At 38.0% G+C, this 7374-nt stretch overlaps 1 protein-coding gene across 9 annotated transcripts in view; it reads right to left on the bottom strand.

Moving 5' to 3' along the window:
* LOC109797149 (uncharacterized) overlaps positions 1-2913 on the bottom strand; it is a 33023-nt gene extending 30110 nt beyond the window's left edge. For 2 of the 9 annotated variants that reach the window (XM_020357079.3, XM_083070980.1), the window contains exons 1-6: positions 2545-2913; positions 2341-2430; positions 1892-1996; positions 1440-1563; positions 1061-1138; positions 674-753 (exon numbers count right to left, since the gene is read on the bottom strand). The gene's annotated coding sequence lies outside the window, so the exon portion shown is untranslated. Of the gene's footprint in view, positions 1-673; positions 754-1060; positions 1139-1439; positions 1564-1891; positions 1997-2121; positions 2246-2340; positions 2431-2544 lie in introns of all 9 variants that reach the window. The other 7 variants (XM_083070981.1, XM_020357081.3, XM_029270835.2 and 4 more) reach the window with 7 other exon arrangements.
* Positions 2914-7374: the final 4461 nt, after the last annotated feature.

The following is a 7374-nucleotide window of genomic DNA, read 5'->3' as shown; positions in this document are numbered from 1 at the left end:
CTAGAATGGAGCTCAATTTAAAATCAAAGCTAAAAAATAAAGCAACTAAGCAGTAAAAAAAATCACTATCTGTACAAATAATATGAACAAATAATAACAACAGGTTTTCCATATCCTCAAATTGTAAAAACACAGACAAAAGATTATTTGTATCAAAAGAGTATTTATAAACTAAAATGATAATCAGCACATACATCAAGACTAGACAAACGGCAGTCAAACTAAACATAAATATATATTCAATAAGCAAGCACACACGAAAATCTGCTGATAAAAAAAAACCAAAATCTAGACATTCTATTTTTTTTTAAAAAAAAAAAAAAGCAATGAAAGCTTAGGCTACCTCCATCCTTACCACCAGTGTCCTTCCATTCCATTGTACAAGATTAAAATCTAAATAAAAGATATTTGATAAATAAAAGTACATATTCATCAAAACCAAAATAGAAATTCAAGTATCTTTTTTCAACCTAAAACTACCAATTGATTATTTAGCAAGTAGCATCTGAACTAAATGAATACACACCCATACACTGACATGGACAAGCTTTAAAATAGGTACCCAATTAGCATAACTATCTTCAACATTCCAAATTTGTGATCAATAAGCAGAGCAAGACAAGTTTCATTTTATTGATCAAAATTACATTGTCATATAAGAAAGAAAACCAACCTTATTTGGTTTAACATCACGTCTTTCATGTATTTTATTGTCATAGACAAAACTAGGTGGCTTCTGCTGTTCTGTAACTGCTGCTCCAAAAAGGAAACATACAAGTGTCAGTAGCAAAACAAAGTGTATGTAGCAATCACAAACAACTTCTACCTATTGCTTCTACCAATTTATTTAAATTACAAAGTAACAACCGTAGAGATGGAAAGCAAAGCCACATATGGAAAAGTTACCCAGATGAAATATAAAGCACATTTATGTCAGAATTTTTCATAAGTACATTAAATTGCAAAAAATATATGGAAGGAAAGATATTACATATAACTTAAGCGATACATTCACACCAAATAAAAATAAAATTGCAACGTAATGGTGATTTATGGTAACCTGAAAGAGAGTTGCATCTTTGCATTCATGTTTCGCATCTAACTGCACATTTCCTTCCTCAAAGTAATGGGCCCCCACCTGAAAAGTAATTAATAAGAGTTTCTCTACCAAAAAATAAATAGCATTTTTCAATAGAAAAACCTTCAAAAACGTTTTTAAATGTGTATCCAAGCAGACTTATAGTGCATTTCTACTTTCTAAAACTAATATTATGGAGAAAAGGACAAAAGGGGCTGCATTGGGGACCTTAATATTTTGATTAGATTTTGTCTCATATTATGAGACTAAGACTACAAGTAAATTCAAGAGCTGACATTGGCAACACATCAAAAACAAAACAAATGCATGACAAAATAATTTTCCTCAAGCAGCATCTTACCTGTTTAAATATGGTACATGTTCCAGACTTGACAGAACCAACAAGTATAAATTTGTGAAGCATTTTCTTTTGAAGGTTGTGTTGGCCAGTTCCATTTTCTCCTTCGTCAGCAGGAGTCAAAGAGCTAGAAGGAACATACAGTGATAGAAATAGAGAAACTAGTTTCACTATAGACTGTTATAGAGAATGCATACCATAGTTATTGTTAAGTGATTATAACTATAAGAAAAACAAAACAAGGCAAAGTGGATTGAATTTAATAAAAATCCACTGACATCAAAAGATTTATACACAATCATCCAATTATGGATTACTAAATTGTCATATGTTAAGATTATTAAGTTACTAATAATGACTATAAAAGTCATCTAGGTGATTCTTATTTACTTGATAGTGTAAATATCTTCACAACTGTCAAAATTAAACTCAACATCCATCTACTCATGAATTACCTTCTCCCATATACGCCCCTTGACATTCCTCTGTCCCACTTCGCTGTATGATCTGTCATGACTCACCCAAAAGTCATTTGTCCCCTAACACGGCACTCTTGCCCACTGCAAACAAACAAATTAGCACTTCACTTAACAGTTTCAATCGGATAAAACTTGCATACAATACTATCAAAATTAGAATTTCATTTTAAAAATATGCATAATAAAAGATGTATAATAAGACTAACAGTATCTGTTGAGATGAATGCATGAAGATCCAGATTACAATCATCATTACCTTTAATTTGTTCCACCTTCATTACAACTAAGACTAAGTGAGTATAATACATGTCTAATTTGCTTATCCCCTTCCTTAGAAAGAAACGAAAAGTTAAGCAGAAATATGGATATTCAAAAGAAAAAATTAGCTTCTGATACAGTATTTAAGAAATTGAGAGAGGAGTTACTTGTTTAACATGGTCAACAATTGCTACTTGCGCAGTCCTAGGTTCAAGAAATGCATTACCCTCAAGCTCTCCAAACGAATTAACCAGTACCTGTTAAGTAGCACAAGAAATTGCTAAAGATCGAACGATTTCAAAAATAAAAAAAGAATTGGCTCGGAAACCCTAGGAAAATAAGTTGTCGAGTGAGAGTGAGTGGAATTATACCTTCATAACCTGAATTTGAGGGAGTGGATGGCGATGGGGAGGTTGGTGTTGGGGCGGTGGTGGATTTGGGCCTTGTAGACGTAGACGCGGATGCCGGTGCTGCCGCAATCGAGAACGACGTAGTATTTGGCGGAGGCGTGGGAGCGGGAGTAGAGGGTGTATAGGAGGGGGAGCAGGAGGGAGAGGAGGAGGATCAAGAGGAGGCATCTCCGGCGCGGCGGGGGTGTGGCTTTGGAGAAAGAGGCTGCGGCGAGGAGGAGAGATCCTGGAGGGAGGAGGAGACACGGAGGGTTTGCCAAAGACCATGTCTCTTGGAGGGTTTGCCAAAGATCTGTTGTGGGAGAGGCTATGGGCACATTGTTTAACTAATATTTTAAATAAAATACATTAAAATATTATAATTAAAAGAAATTTAATATTAAATCAAAATATTATATAAATCATAACTAAAAAAATTATAATAAATAATTAAATTAAAAAATAATAAATTTTATAATAGTTATTTTTTTTTAATGATGTTAAATTAAATATTCTAATTATTTTATAAAAATAAAAAGATAATAAAAATATGTTTTACCTACGGAATTTATCTACGGAATTATCTGTAGATAAGTTATCTACGGAAATATCCGTAGATTTCTGATACAGTATTTAAGAAATTGAGAGAGGAGTTACTTGTTTAACATGGTCAACAATTGCTACTTGCGCAGTCCTAGGTTCAAGAAATGCATTACCCTCAAGCTCTCCAAACGAATTAACCAGTACCTGTTAAGTAGCACAAGAAATTGCTAAAGATCGAACGATTTCAAAAATAAAAAAAGAATTGGCTCGGAAACCCTAGGAAAATAAGTTGTCGAGTGAGAGTGAGTGGAATTATACCTTCATAACCTGAATTTGAGGGAGTGGATGGCGATGGGGAGGTTGGTGTTGGGGCGGTGGTGGATTTGGGCCTTGTAGACGTAGACGCGGATGCCGGTGCTGCCGCAATCGAGAACGACGTAGTATTTGGCGGAGGCGTGGGAGCGGGAGTAGAGGGTGTATAGGAGGGGGAGCAGGAGGGAGAGGAGGAGGATCAAGAGGAGGCATCTCCGGCGCGGCGGGGGTGTGGCTTTGGAGAAAGAGGCTGCGGCGAGGAGGAGAGATCCTGGAGGGAGGAGGAGACACGGAGGGTTTGCCAAAGACCATCTCTCTTGGAGGGTTTGCCAAAGATCTGTTGTGGGAGAGGCTATGGGCACATTGTTTAACTAATATTTTAAATAAAATACATTAAAATATTATAATTAAAAGAAATTTAATATTAAATCAAAATATTATATAAATCATAACTAAAAAAATTATAATAAATAATTAAATTAAAAAATAATAAATTTTATAATAGTTATTTTTTTTAATGATGTTAAATTAAATATTCTAATTATTTTATAAAAATAAAAAGATAATAAAAATATGTTTTACCTACGGAATTTATCTACGGAATTATCTGTAGATAAGTTATCTACGGAAATATCCGTAGATAAGTTATCTACAGAAATTTCCGTAGCTAAGTTATCTACAGAAATTTCCGTAGATAACTGGACATTATCTACGAAAAAAATTCCGTAGATAATATTCCGTAGAAAATTAAATATTATCTACGGAAAAAATTCCGTAGATAATATTTCGTAGATAATTAAACATTATCTACGGAAAAATTTCCGTAGATAATATTCCGTAGATAATAACAGTTTTTCTTGTAGTGTATGGCGGAACGCCTATCTTCAACTGGTAAAAATGAAGAATGACGGGAAGGGACACCTCTATCCCTAAAACCGAACACAGGACTTGAAAAGCCCTCAAAAAACCTCAACTATTGGGGTGCAACTGGCAAGGGGCCGAGTTGACAAATTTCAAAAAATCGCACTCGAACTGAGTGAAGGGAAGGCAGACACCTAAATCCCTAAAAAAACAATGGTACATATAGAAGTGGGGAGGGTCAGTAGACTTCCCCATGTACACACCCTCACCAGCCTGACAAGGTTCAAGCCGGATCATCTGGGAAATGGAAGGGTCACAAACTCTGCATGATTTCAAGATCCCATTAACCTCAAGAAAGGACCGAAAAACGCTCTTGACCCCCGCCATCTCACACCGAACCCAGTCGTACCCAGGAATACCTGGAACGAGGTCCGCTGGCGGCGCCATCTCCTTCTTTTTCCCAGCGGCGGCCATTCCGGTAGCTGTCGCCTTGCCCCGCGCTTTGCCTTTACCTTTGGCAGGCGCAGAGGAGCCAGCACCACTTCCACCAGCCATTAAAGAAACAGAAAGACTCGAAGAAGGTTGGGAAAGAAGGAAAAAGAAAATTGTAGAAAGGAAGTACCTAGTATTCTTCCTCAGTAAACAACCCTAACAATGACGGGGTTACCGGAAATGACGGAAAAAACAGAGAAAATGGAGACGGAAGACAAACGAAAACGAGAGAAACAACGTGCATAAGAAGCTGAGAAAGCGAAAAAAGAGTAAAGTGAAAGGGGAAGAGGCGCGAGGGAGAGAAAAGGGTTTCTCCAAAATTCAAAACGATCACGCCACGTGTCAGCCAAGGGACGCGTTTGATGACACATTAATTGAAAACAATTATGATAAAGGCAAACCATCATTACATAACCGTCACCCCCATTAATGCGCCACTTGCACGTTCTCGGGAGATGACCAGTTATGACACATGGCATCTCACCAAGCACGCGTACGCGAGGGGTCACAGCCACTTGACGAGCTCGGTCTTAACTCCTCGACCCACGGTCTTTGGAGCTCGGGGGGCTAGTGTACTATCCATACTGCAAGGCCGAGCTCCCAACTCAGCATCACAGTGCATGACGACCTCGGATACGCGCTACGTGACGTCAGCTCGTCACTTAACTAGATCATAACTGATATGAGAAGATCTCAGCCCAAACGAGATCCGCTATCTAATTAGATCACAACTGATCTTGATGGAGGTGAGTAGTAGGAGTGAAGCTCAAACTCTTTCTAAACTCCTCCTAGGCTCGGATCTTCTTCAATGGAGATAGAAACACACTTGAAGAACTCGTGAAGATGAAGAACAATTTGCGGAAATGGAAGAAGGAAGCATCCAAGCTCATGAACTCAAAGGATTGCACACTTCAAAGGGAAGGAAAACTAGGTTTTCCTAAGGATTTTGAAGGCATTCTCTTAGGTTTTCTCTCTTGGAATTTTCGGTGACTCTTGAGGGAATTAGCTGAAGTAATTGTTCAGAAATTCTCATATATCAAAAGTGTATTACAAGGTGAGAAAAGTTACATTTATAGGAGAAAAATTAGGGTAACTTGGCGGCACCTTTAGTGAACCAAAGTGGCGCCAAGTTTGAATTTCAAATTTGAATTTGAAATTCAAATTTTGGCCACCTCACATGATCACACGGATGCTACCCTCATCTAAGTGTCATTTAAGAGTGATTTGGATTGAATTTGAAGCTCACATGGCCGGATCCACCCCATGCCATCCATGTGACTCAAATTCAATTCAAATTACTTCTAAATGATGCTTAAATGTAGCCTACTTCTCCTATTAATGTATTCTTCATATATTCCTAATCTAATGACCGAAATACATTGGTCTAATGAATATAATGAATAGGAAAAATTACAAGAAGAAGAATGAGCCCAATATTGGGTATCAAAAGCCCAAAGCCCAAGAAGCCCAAAATTAAGCCCAATACACCTAAACCCTAATCTATGGTCAAAATACAAGACCAACAACAAAGTAAATTCCTATACTAAGAAAATACAATTAAACATGGTGTTCAATCAATCAAAGCCCAAGTGAGAAGCACCCTAGGCCCACCAAGCCCATTGGGCCCACTAAGCTCTGAAGCAGTCAAATCTTCAAGTAACCTCCTGACCATTGCTCTAGTGGTTGGGCCTTTAGCCCATGCTCTTCCATCAGATCTCAAGCCCAAGGCCTAACGCAACCCTAATCCACACTAAGGTACATGCATTACTGTAGACCCCTAAAATTGTCCGGGTCGGAAATAAAGCTTGAAGACTCTCGAAGACTGAAGGATAATCAGCCAGAAGGACTCCTCGAAGGCCCTAGGAGGGTTCTCTGTAGGTCCAGAGGTCTTAGAATAGCTCAAAATAAAGAAGTGGAGGGAAAAAGCCCAATACGGCCGTACTGAACTCAATACGGCCGTATTGAAGCTTCAATACGGCCATACTGAAGTCAGTACGACCGTATTGACACTTCAATACGACCGCGGCGAACTCAATACGGGCGTATTGAAATTTCTGAACTTCAATACGACCGTATTGAACTTCAATACGACCGTATTGAAGTTCAAAAATTTCAATACGGCCGTATTGCCCCTGTAGGCCGTATTGCGCCTATTCCCTATAAATATGACGTCAATTGGACGTCATTCCACACTTTTGAACATAGTTTGAACCCTCTCCTTGAGTATTCTGGGGTTTTTGAGCAGTGTTCTGCCCTAGAAATCACTCGGAGAGTTGATCCGACGAAGTTCTTGAGCCCCGAGCCATTTTGCTTGAGGATCGAACCTAGTCGAGGGGAAATCTTTTTGATTCCCTTAGTTAAAATTTTGTTCTAGGAGAGCGAGGAGCGGGCTTGTAGAGCGAGGGAACGCCAAAACGCTTCCCAGTTCATTTTTTATAAAAAAGCACGCTTCAAGAGGTTTCCCTTCAATCCTTCCTTTTACTGCTTTCTGTGTGCATATTTAAACTATCATCATGTAGATAGTCAATTCATAATTGTTTAGAATAAATAGGGGTAATTTAGTAATTTTATACTGTTCTTTTAAAAATAATCTGTCATAGGGAA

The sequence above is a fragment of the Cajanus cajan genome, chromosome 3, assembly GCF_000230855.2.
Source record: "Cajanus cajan strain Asha chromosome 3, NIPB_CcT2T_4, whole genome shotgun sequence".
NCBI classification, from domain to species: domain Eukaryota; kingdom Viridiplantae; phylum Streptophyta; class Magnoliopsida; order Fabales; family Fabaceae; genus Cajanus; species Cajanus cajan.
This window is presented reverse-complemented; position numbering and strand designations above follow the sequence as displayed.